The sequence below is a fragment of the Pyxicephalus adspersus genome, chromosome Z (genome assembly GCF_032062135.1).
Source record: "Pyxicephalus adspersus chromosome Z, UCB_Pads_2.0, whole genome shotgun sequence".
NCBI lineage: Eukaryota > Metazoa > Chordata > Amphibia > Anura > Pyxicephalidae > Pyxicephalus > Pyxicephalus adspersus.
Window position 1 is genome coordinate 47,982,442 of NC_092871.1, and position 18,855 is coordinate 48,001,296.

General features: G+C 45.6%; 2 long non-coding RNA genes across 3 annotated transcripts in view; one reads left to right on the top strand and one right to left on the bottom strand.

Moving 5' to 3' along the window:
- Positions 1-1,393: 1,393 nt before the first annotated feature.
- Positions 1,394-18,855, bottom strand: part of LOC140344026 (uncharacterized) — a 44,941-nt gene continuing 27,479 nt past the window's right edge. Inside the window, exons 3-4 of one of the 2 annotated variants that reach the window (XR_011923455.1) lie at positions 15,018-15,154; positions 1,394-6,073 (exon numbers count right to left, since the gene is read on the bottom strand). This is a non-coding gene — a long non-coding RNA (uncharacterized lncRNA). Of the gene's footprint in view, positions 6,074-11,629; positions 15,155-18,855 lie in introns of those variants that run through there. The other variant, XR_011923456.1, reaches the window with a different exon arrangement.
- LOC140344027 (uncharacterized) lies at positions 11,328-15,188 on the top strand. The gene is made up of 3 exons (XR_011923457.1): positions 11,328-11,653; positions 12,596-12,796; positions 15,056-15,188. It is a non-coding gene; the product is annotated as an uncharacterized lncRNA (long non-coding RNA).

Consider the following 18,855-nt stretch of genomic DNA (forward strand, 5'->3'; position numbering starts at 1 on the left):
CACTACAGCCTCCAATTTATTGGAGATACTCACTGGTGACTCTAGCCCATTAAATTCACCAAGAATCTGGCCGAGATGGTATTTGTCCTGAACAGTGAGTGTGCTGGCATTTTCCCTTGCAGCTCTGGGTGTATCTGCTGATTGAACCCCTCTGCAGGTATTCATCTCAGTGAGAGTGCAGATATTAGCTGACTCTCGCTTGCTTTCCTGTGTACTAAGGGATAAAATGCATTTCTCTTTGGCCATAAGCTGGGAATTTGCATCCGCCAATTTCATTTCTAGTGCCAAAACAAGTTCTTCCTTCTGAGACAATTTGAACTGTAATGCATCCACAAACTTGCATTTAAGACTATAGTCTGCATTGCACCGTTCTACTTGCTGGTGTAGCTCACAGTTTTCCTTTCTTAAATCATTTACTTCAGCTCTTAGTTCACCTATCTCAGTGTCAGAGGTAGTTGCCATTTTTAGTAAACCTTCACCAAATTTATCAAAATGCTCTTTAAGCTCTTTTCTGTCCCTACTCCAGTACTCCCCCTGTTGCTCAGCTATGCCTTTGATCCTGAGCAACACTGCTATCTCATTAGCCAGTTTTTCCTTATTTAATTTCTTTGTCAGTTTATTATGTAGTTTACCATTATGTTCCTTACATTGGGATAGTAGTGTTTCAAACTGACTTTTAATAGGTTCATCTGCACATGTATGATAACTGGCAGAGGCATGCTTGTTAACATAAGTATATACAAATTCCATTTTACAAAGCTACAATCCACCCAAGAAACAATTCTTCATACAAACAATAATACACGACCAATACAGACACTCTGTCAATACCTATACACTCACACAAGTCTGAAGTCAAAGTCAGACTACCAACAGAAGGCTATTGTCCCTCTAAAAAAAATCTCAATTCTGTACAATTGCATCAAAATGTAGAACTAAACTCACATTCCAAAATTCTACCAGTTTTCCCTAAATAAACATACACTCAAGCAAAATATTAAACATAAAACATATGCAAATGCAATGTAAACCAATCCTCACATACCATTTCCTCTGTTTCTTCAATGTCCAAGATCCAGTCAACTCTGCATTGCGATCCTTGCAGCAGGTCTGTTTGGTCCTTCAACTAAGTTTACCTAAACTTCTAGAAACATAACTCAGAGCAATTCTGTCCTGTGGGTTCTATGTGGATTTTAGTGTTCCACACGCTTTCTGGGGTGCCAAATGTAGAATGTGCTCTGTTTTGGATTTAACAACGGACCAAAAGATCTTACAAAAGGGAAAGGTTTATTTACAGCTTAAAATATTATTTACATATGATTTTCAATACAAAAGGGAAGAAGGTAAAGGGTATATAGGAAAGGGGAAGGAGAGGGGTCTAGCTCTATCTCTCACACAACCATACACACCAGGGTTTTCTCTCCTTGAACCACACCCCACTGCAGGTCCAGAGCGAATCACATTGTTGATTCATCCTTGGTGAAGTCTTAATCAAAAGATCACACAGACTGTCCTTGTCCCAGGCTTGGGATTGTTGTCATATACCCCTGCCCCCTCCAAGAAGACTGAAGTTATAGTGAACAGGTTTGGGCAGAAATTGACACCAAATAGTCAAACTGGCAAAGGTGTTAATGATCCTCAGGCCTGCACACATGGAAGATCAATCATTATCTTTGTTAAGCAATCCTTTGATGTTTGAGGGACTGCATCTGTCTCCACAGATAATGAGGTTTATAGCTTGTTTCCAAGAAGGCAGAATTGTCTTTACATACAAGTCATATTCATATCAATTTTGGTCACTTCCAACAGAGCCCTACCATGCCAAGGGGCCACTCACCCGCCACAAACACATGATGTAGCACTATGCTACCCCCATTCCTGGCCACCAAAATGGCCCTCTTCCATATTCACCTTAGTCTGTGCAGTGTTGAACTATGAGCATTCACCCGTCCAACTGCTCCTGGTCACTGTATTCAACCGAACCGCAACACACTCAGGCACCCTCAAACGAACATGATGTAGCACTACACTAAACCCATTCCTGGCCACCGAAATGGCTCACCTCCCTATTCACTTCACTCCGGGCAGTGTTGGACTAAGAGTGTTCGCCCGTCACACTGGTCCTGGCCATCGTATCTAACCAGATTGCAACACACCTGGGCACCCTCAGCCGCCACCTGGAAACTACCCCCCAAGCATGAACCTTACGACGCCAGGGGCCACTCACATACCCCAAATGTGCTGGGCCCTGACACCATTCCACTCCACCATAATTCAATGTATCGCCCCCTCCGCTCCAGGCGAGCACACTGTTTTTTGGTCAGCTGAAACGCCGTCTGCCTCTCACCACAACCAACGCAATAGTGCCCAATACACAACCTGATGCGAACCGAGCTAACCACATCTGAATGCCTCAACTTGAAATCCGAATCAAATCATTCCCTCTAAGACCTAAGGCAAGTCCTGCAACCCCCTGCACAATAAATCACCAGTCGCCCCTGCTAACTGCCTTCCCGTACCCCACCAACTCCAGAATCACCTGCCACCCGAATCAACAACCCAAGAACAACTGCCACAGCACACCCCCCTCCAAGCAAAAGAGAAGACATTATGTTACTGTCAGCCTTCAGAAAGGAGAGCTTTGTTTGAGGGAATCTTGATGGTGATTAACTTGGAGATCACACATACATATATCGGTTAACGAGTAAATGTCCCTTTTAGTTTATTTGCAGAAAAGATAGTGGTAAATGTCCAATGACCTTGCGGATAAACAAATGTTCAATGACTTTGCAGATAACAGTGATGATAATAGATTGCAGACAAACCTTGGAGGTCATACACAGATGATCAGATGGAGAGCAGAGGATGCATGAGTAGCGAGATGGAGGAACCAGGAGCAGGAACCAGGAAACAGGAAGTTGTTACGATCAATCAGCACTGAAAGGAAATCATAGAGCCTTCATATAGTGCCATCCTAGTCTCTGATTGGAGCTCGCACTGGGCATGTGCAGAGTAAGGAGCATGTACTGTGCAAACTGAGCATGTGCAATAAGGTTCATTTAGACATAGGTTTGTGACAGTGCCCCCCCTTTGGACTTGGTTTCTCTGGATGCTGTAGGTGAAAGTCAATCACTAACCGGGTGGCGTGTACTGATATCGCAGGTTCCCATAAGCTTTCTCCTAGTGTAAACTCTTTCCATTTGATAAGGTATTGTATGCCTTTACCTCTTCTTTGAGAGTCCAGTATTCTCTCCACCTCAAGTTCCTCTTCTCCATCCACGAAAATAGGTAGAGGTTCTTCCGTTTGGACTCTGCCAGGGTTCACCCGCTTTAACAGAGAGACATGAAAAACGGGGTGCACTTTCATGGTGCGTGGAAGGAGTAATTGATAGGCCCCTGGGTTGATCTGCTTCGTGATAGAAAATAGACCCACGAACTTGAGACGCAACTTCTTGGAGGGACAATGTACCCGAAGGTGGGCACTAGAGAGCCAGAATTTATCCCCTATCTTGAAATTAGGGTGAGGTCGCCGATGTCTGTCTGCATTCTTCTTGTTCCGTTCCTGTGCCAGTTTTAAGTTCCGCTTAAGTTCCTGATGAACATGCTTCAGTTCTGAAGCGTTAGGTCAGAAAACATGTTTGTGTGATACCCGAAATTGGCAAAGAAGGTAGACATCTTGGTAGAGGTGTGCATTGCTTTGTTAAGAGCAAATTCAGCTAAAGGTAGCAGACGCACCCAATCATCTTGAAGAGATGAGCAGTAGCAACAAAGGTACTGCTCCAGTACCTGATTAATGCGCTCTGTTTGGCCATTGGCTTGAGGATGATAGGCCGATGAGAACGCCACATCGATCTGGAGACTCTTGCACAGTTGAACCCAGAATTTAGACGTAAATTGTGACCCTCGATCTGACACGATCTGCTGTGGGAAGCCATGAAGATGAAAAATTGCGCTCGGAAGACGATAATTTCTCAGAGAAAAAGGCTAGAGGATGCAGTATTTGCTTCACACCTTGTCTCTCAGACAAAACGGCACCAACAGCTTGCTCAGACACATCCACTTCCAACTGGTAAGGCAAGTTAAGGTCTGGATGTGCAAACACAGGAGCGGTGGTGTGTCTTCAGATGCTGGAATGCCTGCTGGGCGTTATTGTTCCATTGGAAAATCTTCTGTTTCCGAGTCCAGTATGTCTTTGAAAATGTCATTAACAAAACTTTGAAAGGTCGCTGGGGTATTACACAGCCCAAAGGGCATTACTAGATACTCGAAATGCCCGTACCGGGAGTGGAAGGCAGTCTTCCGTTCATCCCACTGTCTGATGCGGACCAAATTGCCCCGCGGAGATCCAACTTGGTAAATATTCTTGCTATATGGAGCCTTTGGAATAGTTCAGATATCAGAGGAAGTAGGTATCGGTTCTTGATGGTTATCTGGTTCAGAGCACGATACTCGACAGTCGCTGGTCGCAGGGAACTGTCCTTTTTTTCGACAAAGAAGATACCTGCTCCAGCTGGTGAGCGTGAAGGTCAGGTGAATCCCTTGGCAGGGCTTTCATCTATGTAGGTTTTTAGTGCAAGGAGTTCTGGATCAGAGAGTGGGAAAATATGGCCATAGGGGATAGTAGACCCCGGCAATAAATCGATGGGGCAGTCATATGTCCTATGAGGGAGCAAGGTATCGGCCCCTTTTGGATCCAAGACATCCAAGAATTCTCTGTACACCTCTGGGAGTAATGCTTCCTGTTCCAAAGACAAAGTGGCCTCGACTAAGGATTCTTTGGTCTCCCGGAAACAGTTCTGCTGGCAAAACGTAAAAGAAAAAGAGATGGTACCCTTAGACCAGTGGATGTCAGGATCATGGATCTGCAGCCAAGATAGTCCCAAAATAACTGGAAATATTGGTGGGGGTAGCAAGTCAAGTGCTCATGATGCCCTGAAGGGGTATGTACCTACATTGGAGTGGTACAAGTGGTAATTGGCCCAGTACAGGGAGTGGAACCGTTGGCCAATGAAATAGCAATAGGAAGGTTTCTTTTTTGAACTGGGATTCTTTGAGCATGGGCAAATTGTGTGTCCATGAAACAGTAAGTTGTACCAGAATCAATAATTGTGATGGTCTCACCGAGGCCTCCTGGCCACTGAAGGATAAAAGAGATGGATATAAACATCTTTCCCACAGTCATTAAAGGGTGGCATATAGGGGTCTGTAAGTGAGACTTGGGTGGGCGACGTGGGCAGATCAGGAGAAAGTGTCAAGCAGCACCGCACTATAAACAAAGTTTTTCATCTCTACGTCGCTGTCTTTCTGTGTCAGAGAGGGGTGGATAAAAAGCCCCAATTTGCATAGGTTCCTCTCCCTCTGTAGCTGGGTTATTAGTGGAGACCGAAAGAAACGGCTGGCAGCCGTACTCGACTGAAGGTTTTGACAATGTCCCTTTTCTCACAGTCTCTCTTCCAAACGACGATCGACCTGGGTCACCAACATGACAAGGTCATTTAAAGACTCAGGGATGGAGACATGGGCTAGATCATCCTTGGTCTGTTCTGAAAGACCTTGGCGAAATTGGAAGCGGAGTGCTGCTTAATTCCAAGATGTGTCTGCGGAGGCCACCCTAAAGTCTGCAATGTAGTCTTCAACAGGATGAGAGCCTTAGCGTAATCTGCACAGGGTTAATTCTGCTGAGGCTGCACGACTAGGGTCATCATACACAGCCCCCATAGCTTTGAGAAAACAATGCAAGGAGTGGAAAAGGGGTCACCATTCTCCATCAGGCGGAAAGCCCATGCCTGCGGCTCCCCTTGCAGTAGTGAGATCACCCCTTTGGCCTTATAACATCTGTGGGGTATGTCCGTGGCTGTAAGTCAAAAACCAACTGGCAACAATTCTTGAAATATCGGAAGTTCTTTCATTATCCATTAAAGTATTCCGGTAAAGGGACCTTAGGTTCGCAGTCCGGGGGTGCAGGAGCCGCAGACCACAGGGATGGGGAGTTCGCAGCGGAGGCTTCTTCATTCTGGAGGGTATCCAGGCGGTTCTCGTGTTGCGATACTGTCAGCCTTCAGAAGGGAGAGCTCTGTTTAAAGGGAATCTTGATGGTGATTAACCGGGAGAAGAAAAAAAAAGAATATAGCATCTAACACCACTGACTATAGGGAACAACCGACTATACCCTCCCACTGTACCGACACAAGGGAGTACCAGAGCCTACCTGTACACAAAACTGACCCCCAAGGATAAATAGAGTATACTATCCCACAGTACTGACACTAGAGAGTAAAAGAATATACCATCCAGCTGTACTGACACAGTGTATACCATCTCACGGCACTGCCACCAGGGAGTAATAGAGTATACCATCACACTGTACTGCCACCTGGGAGAAATAGTGTATGGCCTCCCAAAGCACTGAAACCAGGGAATATTACCTTCCCCTAGTACTGACACCTGGGAGAAACAACGCATACCATCCCACAGTACGGACACCATGGAGTAAAAGCAAAAACCATCCCACAGTACTGACCCAGGGAGTAATAGATTACCCCATACCCCAATACTGACACCCGTGAGACATAGTATATACCATCCCACAATACTGACACCATGGAGTAATAGTAAATACCATCCCACAGTACTGACACCATGGAGTAACAGAGTACCCCATCCCCCAGTACTGACACCCGCATACCATCCCACAGTACGGACACCATGGAGTAAAAGCAAATACCATCCCACTGTACTGACCTGGAAGAAATAGTGTATACCATCCCACAGTACTGACACCAGGAAATAATCGCAGAAACCATCCCACACTGATACCTGTGATAAATAGTGTATACCATCCCACAGTACTAAAACCAGAGAGTAATAGCGAATTCCATCCCGCCGCACTGACACCTGGGAGAAACAATGAATACCGTCCTCAGTACTGACACCAGGGAAAAGAAAAGCAAATCATCATCCCATAACTGACAACAAGGCCTCGTCTTGACCTAAAGTCCCTCTATCCCCAATATGTCTTCCCAGTGCTATTCCCCTTTTCCACCATCTTCACCTTCTCCACCACCACCTTACTTGAAAAACTATAGACCCTCGTGCCCCACTGCATCTGAGCCCTCTTACCTAAACCATCCTCCAAGTTACCAACCTCTATCCTTCACACGGTCATCTACCTGCCTTCCGTCCGCCCTCACCTCCGGCAATGCTGTCCCTGAACCCCTATCAAAAATTAAGAAGCTCCAACTGTAATAGCAAAATGTCCCCACACACACCCCTCCCAATCTGTTTGCCCTAACAGTAGCTGCATGGCACCCCCTGAACCCCTCCCCCTGCGCTCTCCCCCATTTTTATTTTATTTTTGGACTCCAAGAACCCCACAATAGTCTCGGCATAATAGGAGGAGAGTTTTTCTAAATTTATACAGGATAAGAAAGCCACCTGACGGAGTGACCTGGACCAAGTCAGAGACCTTATCGGCTGTTTGGGGCCAAGAGGAAGAGGGGAGGAACCTGTTCACCAGGTCACTGGGTAAGGAAATTGGCCTACCCTAGTGAGAGACTAGAAATTCATGGAATAGAAACTTGAAGCAAAACACAAGCCACAACTGATTTAAAAGATGAGGAAAACAAGATAATGATCTCCTGAAAAAAAAAATAGGCCCTTAAAGCTGCCTAACAGTTGCCAAGAGGAACAGGGAAGGGACCCTGTCACTGGGCTAAGGTATTTGGCCTACCCCAGCTGGGATCACTTGGAATCCACTCTGTGTTTGCTAGTAAGGTAAACGATACATCATCTAAAGAAGAAGATAGGTATGGAGAGTGGGTAATCAGAATTTTTGGGTGACTGGCATTTGGTGGACTGAAAGGAAATATGAGGGAAGGGGTCTTTCAAGCCAAACAGAATGCTGAGATAAAATGATACATTCAAACGAAGTCCATTCTTATATATAGTTAATTATAGGGAAATGTAATTTCCAAGCTTTTAGAAGCAGGTAAAAATTACTGGATAGGCACATTTGTACTGGGGAGCACCTGTAGGAAGAAAAACAAGAAACATATCCTGTCTGAAGTGCAAGGTACTCAAGTGCTCATACATACAACATACAGCACCTTTGGTAGAAATCCCACCATCTTACTGTGAGTCGAAATGCACTGGTAAAGTGCAGGAATTTATGTCAGCAGCATAAGCTCTTGCTTCCTCTGCAATAGGAGAAATATAAAAGTACCAATCTGTTCTGCGCCAAATGTAATGTCAACACCACCTTAATGTTCAAGCATACCAAGTGGCCATTATGGTCATGCTTTAGGGCATACTCTGCATTTTTAAAGAAATGCCATACTCAAACAGAGGAGGTCTGACCCCACAGGCCCATTTAGGCTTGGACTGCACAGGAGAACCTAATCTGTCAAGGGAGGCCTGCAGCAAGGGACTAAGTGTAGGGCCGGGCCACCCCCCCCTCTTTTTTGTAGGATCAGTATGGGTTAATGTGAGCAAGAGAAGTTAAGGGGTGGGATTACCTAGAGGTCGGGTCGGAAGAAGAGGGGAGGAGAATAGAAGGGTTTAAGTAAGAGGGTCTGTCGGAAGTGAGGGACAGTTTTTTCTGGGAAGGAAAATTAGAGGTAGGTCCACATCATGGAGTCTTGTGACACCCTGATGGCACAGCTTAGAGTTGCAGCAGCCTCACGAGGTGAGGCCTGGTTGCAGGAGAGGGTAGCAGAAGCAATTGGGGGGCTGCTAGTAGGCCCCCGGTAGCTAGGTTAGGGGGGCTGTGGCCTCAGAGGCATAGGCTTCCAGTGCGCCTGAGCCCAGAGCACTTTACTAGAGCTCAGCGCCACAGTGGGGGGCCCAAGAGGGACCCTAGTACCATGCAGGCTGGGCAGCGCTTGGTCCAGGCTGGGCAGAGGGTAGGGAGGAATCCCCTTCATTGGCTCTGGTGAGGGGGCTTCGGCTTCCAGGGAGTGCAGCCCTCTCTTCCCAGCAGGTGAGGCGTTGAATGAGGAGGCCTCACCTGAAGTTGGGCCCCTGCGTTCGGCAGGGACCCGACCAAGAGTGTCCAGGAGGGGGGGCTGTGGCTGCCAGAGAGCGCAGCCCCCAAGATGCTGTCGGTTGGTCAGCGCGGGTGGAGGCCTCACCTGAAGCCGGGGCCTTGCATAATGCTGGGCCTCGGCAGAAGCCTGGGACAGCCGGGGAGAAGCTGTATTCTTGTTGGGGTGGGGTACTACAGAGGGTGGGGGGTCTCTGCTGGAGGGGGGTGCAGGAGGTGTTAGAGGGGCTGTGGGAGGTTGTGCAGTCTTTACAGCAGGGGGGGAGTGTTACTAAAGAGGTGGGTTCAGTATGTGGGGGCAGGATTTTGGTGCGGAGGGGTAGCAAGGGGGGACGGGGAGGGAAGGTGGGACTGCAGGGGGCCTGGATGCAATGGAGCAGGCGGCGGACAGCGTGGGATATGCGGCTAGAGGAGAGGTCTATGTCTGCTTCGAGGGACCCCTGGGAGCCCACCTGAAGGAAGTAGTGCGCGAGCGCATTTTAAAGGGGGAATACGTCAACGTTTTCTCCCTGTTACCTTTAGAGCGGTTAACGTGGAAAGGCCATTGGGGGAGGGGCGCAAGGAAGAGAGCAAACAGCGCAGATACCGTTTGATTCCACGCACCTTTTTAAATTGGTTGCAGGCATTCAGTATTTTGGCGAATGTTCCGGGGGAAGGGCAACCTGGGCTGTGTGCAAGTTTGTTTTGCTACCCTAATACTATCAGGGAAACGTACAAGCTTTATAGGGGGACGGCGTGGCTGCGGTATGACCAACAATATCCTCAGCGCAAAGCAGTGCGGCCGCCCTTGAGATGGGACCATAAAGACATAGGTCCCTGGATGGGGATTATGTCTTTTGGGAAGACGGGGGATGTGCAGTCATTTCGGGGGGGGGCCACAAGGGGGGTCGTTGTCGGCCAGAAAGAAAAAAGGGCTTTGTTGGATGTATAATGAGTGTTCCTGCAAGTTTGACGCCATGAATGTTCAGGGTGTGGAGGGAACCTTGGGCTTGCGAGTTGTTTCAAACACGGAGCAGGAAAGGGGGGGTGATGGTAATGGAAAAGGGCAGGACTCCGGTAACTATCACAAGGATGCGCCCCTTCCTCAGTAGGTATCCCAATAGGGCGGCGGCAAAGATGCTTAAAGAAGGTTTCTCGGAGGGGTTCTGCATTCCCTGCAGTTTGGCAGTGATCCCTGCGGAACCAAAGAATTAAAAGTCGGCACTGAATTACCCGGCGGTGGTTTCCGAAAAATTAGCTAAGGAGGTGAGTTTGGGTAGGATGAGTGGGACTTTTCGGGAACTGCTGCTGGAAGGTTTGGTGATTTCTCCATTGGGCCTGGTGCCCAAAAAGGAGCTGGGTAGGTTCAGGATAATACACCATTTATCATTCCTGCCGGGGGGTCGGCGAATGATAGCATCGATCCTGACCTATGCTCAGTGGCATACATGTCTTTGGATGCTGCGATAAAGTGGGTGCGGCTCTATGGAAAGGGGGGCGTTAATGGCCCAGGCGGACATTGAAGCGGCCTTTCGCTTGTTGCCAGTGCATCCGGCAGACATTCATTTTTTGGGTTGTAAGTGGCAGGGTGAGTATTTTGTGGACAGATGCTTGCCCATGGGATGTTCTATCACCTGCTCATTATTTGAGATGTTTAGTACGTTCTAGTGGGTGGTTAGAACGGTAGCGGGCGTGGATTCATTCACTATTTGGATGACTGTTTGTTGATTGGGCCGGCGGGTAGTTCAGTTTGAAGGGTTTTGTTGGGGACGTTGCAGAATAGGAGATTTGGAGTGCCGCTAGCAGAGGACAAAACAGAGGAAAGAATTGGGGATGAGGATAGAATTGGATTCTCAAGCTATGGAAAGTAGGTTGTCTCAGGACAAACTGGTAGCACTGCGGCAGGAGATGGTGTCCACTTGTGGGCGCAGGAAGATGAGGTTGAGGGAGGTGCAGTCTTTGTTGGGTAAGTTAAATTTTGAATGTAGAGTGGTTAGGATGGGTAGAATTTTTTGCAGAAAGTTGTCGGCTGCCCCGGCGGGGGTTCGGTTGCCAGAACATTTTGTGCGCCTGTCAAAAGATGTGAGGGCTGACTTGCAGGTGTGGAAGGTTTTCCTGGAATCCTTCAATGGTAAGGCTAAGTGGCTAGAAGGGCCAGTGTCGACCATGCATTTGGAGCTGTTTACCGATGCGGCGGGTTCTACGGGATTTGGAACGTATTTTTAGGGTAGATGGTGCATGGGGGCGTAGCCGCAGGAGTGGGTGGAGGCAGAGTTAGTTAAGAACTTAGTGGTGTTGGTACTGTTTCCTATTGTTGTGTCCGTTGACAAGAAGGCAGACAAGAAGGTGAGATTTCATTGCAATTATCTGGGTGTAGTGCAGGCTATTATTAGCCTGTTTCGTCAGCACTAGCAGTGTGGCTGTTGCGGCGTTTGGTGCTGAAATGTCTGCAGCATAATATTTATTTGTTTGTTAGTCATATTCCTGTAGTGAGCAATGTCATAGCTGATGCCTTCTCTCGTTTCTAGTGGGACAGGTTTCACATGTTGGCGCCGGAAGCAGAGCAGCATGGGGAGCCTTGTCCAGAGGTGTTGTGGAGGCTTGCACTGGATTGATTGGTAATATGATTCAGAGGTCAGTAAGTGAGCGGACTTGGGGGGCTTATGCTGCAGTTTGGTCAGAGTGGGAACAGTTATGTGGGCAGTTGGGGGGTTGGAGGACAGGGGTGGAGCCGGTACATTTGCTGTTGTTTTGATTGGCTCAGGATTTTACTAAAGAGGTGTCTGTTGCGTCCATTAATAAGAAATTGGCTGGGATGGCCTTTTATTGTAAGTTAAAACAGGGGCAGGATTTTACTTACCATTCGTGGTACGGTAGGCGGTTAAAGGTTACAGGAAAGAGGAAGACGGTCGATCTTAGAGGACCGGTGTCATTGGAGCTGTTACGGGGTTTGTTGACTGTTTTGGGAAGGGTGTGCATGGAAAGTTATGAGAGATTGCTGTTTAGGGCGGCTTTTGTTTTGGCCTTTTTTGGGGCTATGAGAATTGGGGAGTTGGTCAGCCCGGCCAGGCACAAGGCTGGGGGCATGCTGTTTCAGATGTGACATGGACACTGGATGAGGTGAGTCTAGTCATCCGGAAATCCAAAACTAATCAGTTGGGTAAAGGTTTTAGAGTGCAGCTTTTCAAGATGGAGGGGTCCCCTGTCTGCCCTGTCACGGTGGTGGGGGATTTTCTCAGGGGAAGGCCAGAGTTGGGAAGGCCGGTGTTGATACAGGAGGACGGGGCCTGTCCCGTTTTCAGTTTAGAGCGGTTTTTAGAAAATGTTTGAGGTTCATTGGGATAGACCCTGGTGTTTACTTGTCTCACTTCTTTCGGATTGGGGCAGCCACGAAAGCAGCTAGATGGGGATTGGGGGAAAGGATAATTCGGCAAATTGGGCATTGGGAATCGAGGCGTTTTCAGTTATATGTGCGGCCTCACATGCTGTGAAGAAGAAGGGGGGAGGGGGCCCCAATAATCTGGGGAATAAGGTTGGTGGTTGTTTAATGTTTTTTTTTTTTTTTTTTTGTTATAGGTGCACGTCCGTGTTTGGTTTGGATATTGGGACATTCCTTTGTCTGGTGGGGCGTCAAGCGGGCAGAAGTTCGGCCAGAAGGACGGCAGCTGGGGTTCTGCAGAGAAGTGGCTACGGTGCGATGGCTGGGAATTCCCAGGATGTTGTAGAGTGGTGCCGGACATCAGGAGATTCGTGTCATGGGACGGCCCACCGGATGTGGTAGTTATCCATGAGATGTGGTAGTTGTCCGTGGGAGGGATATTAAGCTCGATTATCTCAGGTTACAGGTGGCGTTTACAGGGCTAGTTATTGTATGGTCAGATATGGTGGCCAGGACCACATGGCAAGGGGCGTGCTCAGTGGACAGGGTGAATAAGGTGGATTAAGATTAATAAAGAGGTGAGCAGGTTTGTGGACCTGAATGGGAGTGGTGGTGGTTCGCCATAGAAAGTTGGAGGAGGACACCAGCAAGTTCTTACGTCAGGAGTTATGGTGTGGCCCCTGTGGTGGTGCTGGGCGGCTAGGGGCCAGTATGTGTTTTAAACAATTTTGGTTGGAGCGGTCTTTACCTTTTTCTAGACCTGCAGCCTGGTGGAGTAAACTGGAGTTGGTTTTTGGTTATAGTGCAATTGAGCACAGTGGGAAAATGGGGGTTGTGTTTACAGTTTGATTGGGTGGAGAAAAGTTTTATATTAGTGAGGATTGTAAAGTATATATAAAGAGTATAATAATGTTATATGTTCTTATATATGATAAGTTATATTAATTGAGGTATTATTTATATGTTATTTAAATATTGTTGTAATTATTGGTTATTTATTGTTATTTGATTTGTTTTGTTAATAAATTGGCTGCTTGCCAGTTCAAATCCAAGGAAGGTGTCAGTGTGTTTTTTGGGGGAGTAGAAGCTGGTAGGCAATAGTGGGGAAAAGTACGGGAAAAGTTCAGGAGAAAAGAGTTGGGGCGCAGGAAAGGTTTTTGCTGGGAAACCATTTGTTAGGGTTTTTCTTTAGGTGGTGAAGACGGGAGATCCAAACTACCCTAGTCATGTAAGAGTGCAAGTGTTACATGATAACAAAGAACAAAATAGCTGGATTAGGAGGTGTTCCTTATCCCCTATTAAAAACCACTCCCACTAAAATTTGAATTGGCCCCTGTCAAACTGAAGCACAGGACAAGAAGGAAATACTTGACTCATGAAAAACTGTGATCCAGTAAAAATTCAATCTTGGTCACCCTTAAAAGGTATGCAACCTTAAATCCAGCTACTTTGTTATCTTATGTTGTTACTCAATGATCAAGTAACAGTTTAGGGGAAACTACCTGAAAATCAATCAGTCCAGGTGGCAGAGCTAATGGCTCTGATACAGGCCTGCATAATAGGTGAAGGGAAGAAAGTGATGGTGTACACTGACCCTAAATATATCTTTGGAATATGTCATGATTTTGGGGTATACTCACAATAAGGTAAAAAGAGGTATATTGGATAGAGCTTTGCAGGCAGTTAGAATTGCAATAGAAACATTAAACACTATGGATTTGGAAGTATTAATAAATAATTCAGGGAGGAAAGGCTCAACATGTAAGGTGATGGAGTGAACACACAATAGGACATAAATCATTGACTGGAAAATCTACAAAATTGTAATATTGATGCTACTGTTTCTTTGTCTGATACCATGAAAATTAAAATTAAAGGGTTAATCACTGGGCTGGTAAAACAACAGGAAGAAAGTCAGCTCACTCTGTTTTGCACCCAAATGCAATCTGAGTTGTCACAAGATCTCAAGTTTATGATCACCTCCCCTTATAATGGACAAATTTCACTCATTTCAAGCTAGGAAGGTGGTTCCTAAGTTTGGTGGTTAACACAATTTTATGGTTGCTCTAATGTAACTTGCACGGTTTATTCTTTACTACCCATCTCAGGGATTGAAGGCTGTGCCTATACTGTAATCAGTTTAGGTACCATCTTGTCAGATGATGTTGTCTTTAATCCTAGGTTGGATCATTATCTGATGGTTTATGAGTCAGGGCAACCTAGAATTATAGACATTGATGGGTGCTGGAGAACCACTGTATTGCTTTATTGCCTATGATAATCATGTATTTTAAAATTAGGAAACTAAGTGTAAAAACAAAAAAGTATATACCTCTACTGAATACCTCCTTTTGAACAGTAAGAGAGATGAATAACGTAGGGGCAACCCTTCAACTGGACTCCCCAACTCCTAATGCCTAAGGGGACACCTCCTTTGTTTTAGGAATCAATTGAGTTTGATCACCCCTGAGAAAAATGTATTGAATCTCATTATAATCAAAACAGGTATGGTAGATGTGGGCAGTCAAACCCCTTGGGATGGACAAGGTGCATACAAGGGCCTGAGTCCCACTATATCAGAAGAATTAGGCCTAAGAATTTCCTTATGTACATTCTTACCCTTAAAAGCTTTTGTTTTTCTTTATCCTTTATTTCAGCTAAAAGTTTCCAGGAGGTCCTGAGACAAGCCCGGTCGAGCCATGGACCATCATCTTACCCAACGCAGAAGCTTGAAAGAGTACTCCTTTGAGGGTTTCCTGTTGATAACAAGGGAATCGTGATGCACAGTGCAAACGCCAGACCTGCAGTCTTCCCTGGTACCTAAGACCTACATCAAAGATTACAGAGTCACCTTTGTCACCAGTGTTGGATAACTTTTTATTTTATTTTCCTATGCAACACCAATTTGAATCTTAGCCGGTGTTGCCAATGAGTAAGTGGTGTGGGTGGCAGGCTCCCCAAGTCTCTTGTATGAGTACAAAATCCTTGACGGTACTATAAGTTCAGGAAATGAACTTGAGAAGGGAAATGATGTGGACTTTATGATTTATATAAAAAGGAATCATAAAATACAATATACACAAGGCTTTTGCCTCATACCAACAAAAGACTATTACATCTACACACATTGCCCCAGGGGATCTTTGGGTTCAGGCTTGTGACCAATTGACCATTTGCATTGTGACCATCTGCATTGTGTTTTGAACATCCTGTACATCCTGTATCTTGTGTCCCTTTCGTTTGTCCAAAGTGTTAATGAAGATCAAAGGGAATGGTCATCTGGGGAGGTGTGAAGAGGTTCCCGGAATATCAGGGTCATAAATTGTTTCACTCAGGATTTCTGATCATTTCAAAACTTTAATTACTTTTCTGTACCGCCTACTTTACATTGTATAAATACCACCATGTTTTTTTAATAAATCAGAACAATACCCACCATTGATTTTTCTCACAAATTTGTCTGTAAAAGCTCAATCTATAGCATATATCTGTTCCTTCAAGAGGGAAATACGTTCATCTTTAACAAGGAAGTAAACAGAAAGAATGAAGTTCAGGACAGTAGTGGCTACATTCATGATCATGCGTTCGTTCTTCCTGCTGCTTTTTGGGGCAGTCCTTAATCTCACCGATATGACTTTCCGTTTTCAGCACTGATAACAGAGCAAACTTTTTTTAGTTCCTTTTTGGTATTTATAATTGAATTCTTTACATTAAAGCCCAACTCTAGGCAGCAGGAAAAAAATATATATTTTTAGCATTGGGTTATCCAAACTACAGGGTAAAATGTTCATTTTATCTATGGGAGAATAAATATGGTGAAATACTGGCCTTAATCTTACTTCTGCAGGTTTCCTACTCTTCAGAAAACTAGTTTCTCAGGGCCACTCTTCCTCCTTGCCTATTCAGTCGCAACTTTCTGATATCCCCACATGGTATTGAGGGTTGCTTGTATACTGAGTACATAAAGAGTTTAAAAAAAATCACTGGCTTTCAGATCAGAAAGTACTGTGATTTTAATTTTCTAGACAAAAGCCACATTTGTTTTAAATTATATACCAGTTTTTATTTTCCATCCATGTCTCATTCAAGAGATTTTCCTTTAATTTCTGTTCTGTAGACATAACAGGAAATGAGAGATAATATATTGCAATATCCTCTTTTAGGGAATTGCCACTGAACACATGTAGCAACTCAAAGTTTTGCCTTTACTCTCACTTTTATTCTCAGTAACATCAATGATAGCCGAAGATCAGAATACTGAAGGGAATAAGTTAGAAGGTGGTGGTGTCAGAACAGGAACAGGTGAGTATTGGAAGGTTTAGTTCCGCCTTAAGCAAACCATAAACATTGTAAGGATTTTAGGAAATAATTTTGAGAAATTGTACTGCTCTTTTTTTGGCATCTCTCTTTTTATAGCCATTTCTAAATTCGAGGATCTGCCTTGACAACCATCACCTGAGCAGTGTCTGTGTTCTCTGCAGTATCTGAAACCCTTTACAATCACACAAAGAAAGAAATGAGACTGGTGTACAGAACAGCTCCTGGTTGCTAAAGGGCAAGGAAGCACATTCCCATTTTTTGAAAATTTTAGAAAAGTACAAAGGCTGCAGACTGAATAAGGTATATTTTAAAGTAAAACTGTATATCAATTTTTTTAAGACAAAAGGGAATTAGCAAATACATGTATGTGCAGCATTGTGTGCTGGGGCAAATATGCTAGAACATATGTTGGAACTTTTAAATACAGGAAAAGAGTGGCCCAGGAGGTTTATCTAGTACAGGGGTGTCCAAGCTTTTTGCAAAGAGGGACATATTTGGTGAGGTGAAAATGTGTGGGGGCAGACATTCACCACATCCTCAGGGTTAGTGTGGTTGTGGTCTGCACAGGTCCCGCACAGCACACACCCACCAGGGTCCGGTGTCAGTGCGGGCTCCGTCAAGAGAACGCTCTTGGAATCAGAGTGTGCGTGGTTTGCGCGGGTCCTGCACAGCACACACGCCCACTATAATGATGTAGGAGATTCCCTGTGCACACATGGGGACTCCCGTCCCGCCAATTATTCCCGCCGAGTAGCGGGCCTATATTTGCAAGGCGGTTGATGAACTGTAATAAAATATAAAATAGCATTTTATGTACGCGTATATTTTAAACTGTGGTCAACAGTGCAATAATATTGATTTTTTGACAGAGGCTGTGGGCTGGTGGAAATCTGAACACGGGCCGCAATTGGCCCCCGGGCCGGACTTTGGACATGCCTGATCTAGTATAAAAACCTAAATATTTCTGATGGCAGCCTCGCTGTTACCTCCCACAATTTTGTAACTGAATTCTGATTTTTTTGCTTCAATATCCTTACAAAGATAAAATTGCTTTAATAATTTTATCCTGCAGACAAAGATTTCTAGAGCTTTATCCTAATGAATTTGTCACATTTACCTCTTCCTCATTAAAGCACAGACGCCTCTCTCATGCGCATGTGGGCAGATCTGAATCTGAGCATGCCTACGCTGGCAAGCTTTATCAGCTTCGCTGGCCAATCTGGAAATAGCCTCTTAACCATCCCTGGCTATTTAGTTAGCTCAGACACAGCACTCAGTGTTCATGCAACGTGTCTCCATTGTGCCGAGCCCCTAGTTCTGTTGAGCTAGTTCCTGTTCACCTGGTGCTTATTTCAGTGGTTCCTCTGTCCAGCCCTTGTGGTATTTCCTCGTCCAGTTGTTGGTTCCCAGCCAATTTCGATGTGCTGTTTAAGTGTTCCTGTCTGTCTGTGGATACAGGAGTCACCTGTGCCTCCTGTTGCTTCCAGTGTCTCCTGTGTTCCCTGTGCCTGCAGTGGCCCCTGTGTCACTGGTGTCTGTCTCCTGGATCCCTGGCATTTGACCTGACCTCTCTTGCTTGCTGCCTGCCTCGACCCCAGCCTTCCTTGACTATCTTTCTGCTTTGTGATTTGGTACCGTGTTTTGCCCACCGTGGTGTGCCCAAGGGCTGCAACCTGGCAGTAACCAGCGGCGCAACATCCTCACCACTAAAGGCTCTGGAGAAGACCTGGTTACTGCTTAAACTCTGCGCCTTGGCCCTTTTCAGGGTTCACATCACCTCCGTGCAAGCCGTAGCGCCCCCTAGTGGTCCTGGCTCTTTGTGCGTGACAAAATTGTTGCCGATCTAAGAGCTCAGACAGAGCAACCTGTACTTACAAAGTACAATGCTGCCAAAAGGCTGGATTGAACTAGGTTAATTCAATTAATTCATCAATGTCTCATTCTAATTTGCACTTCAGGGACTGTGCAGGCTAATTTATGGCTGGAAGCCGCTTTGCTATTTTCCCATTATTCAAGATCTATCTATCTATCTACCGTATTTTTCGGACTATAAGACGCACTTTTTCTTCCCCAAAACTGGGGGGGAAAAGTGGGTGCGTCTTATACACCGAATACATGTTAAATATACCGGTAATTA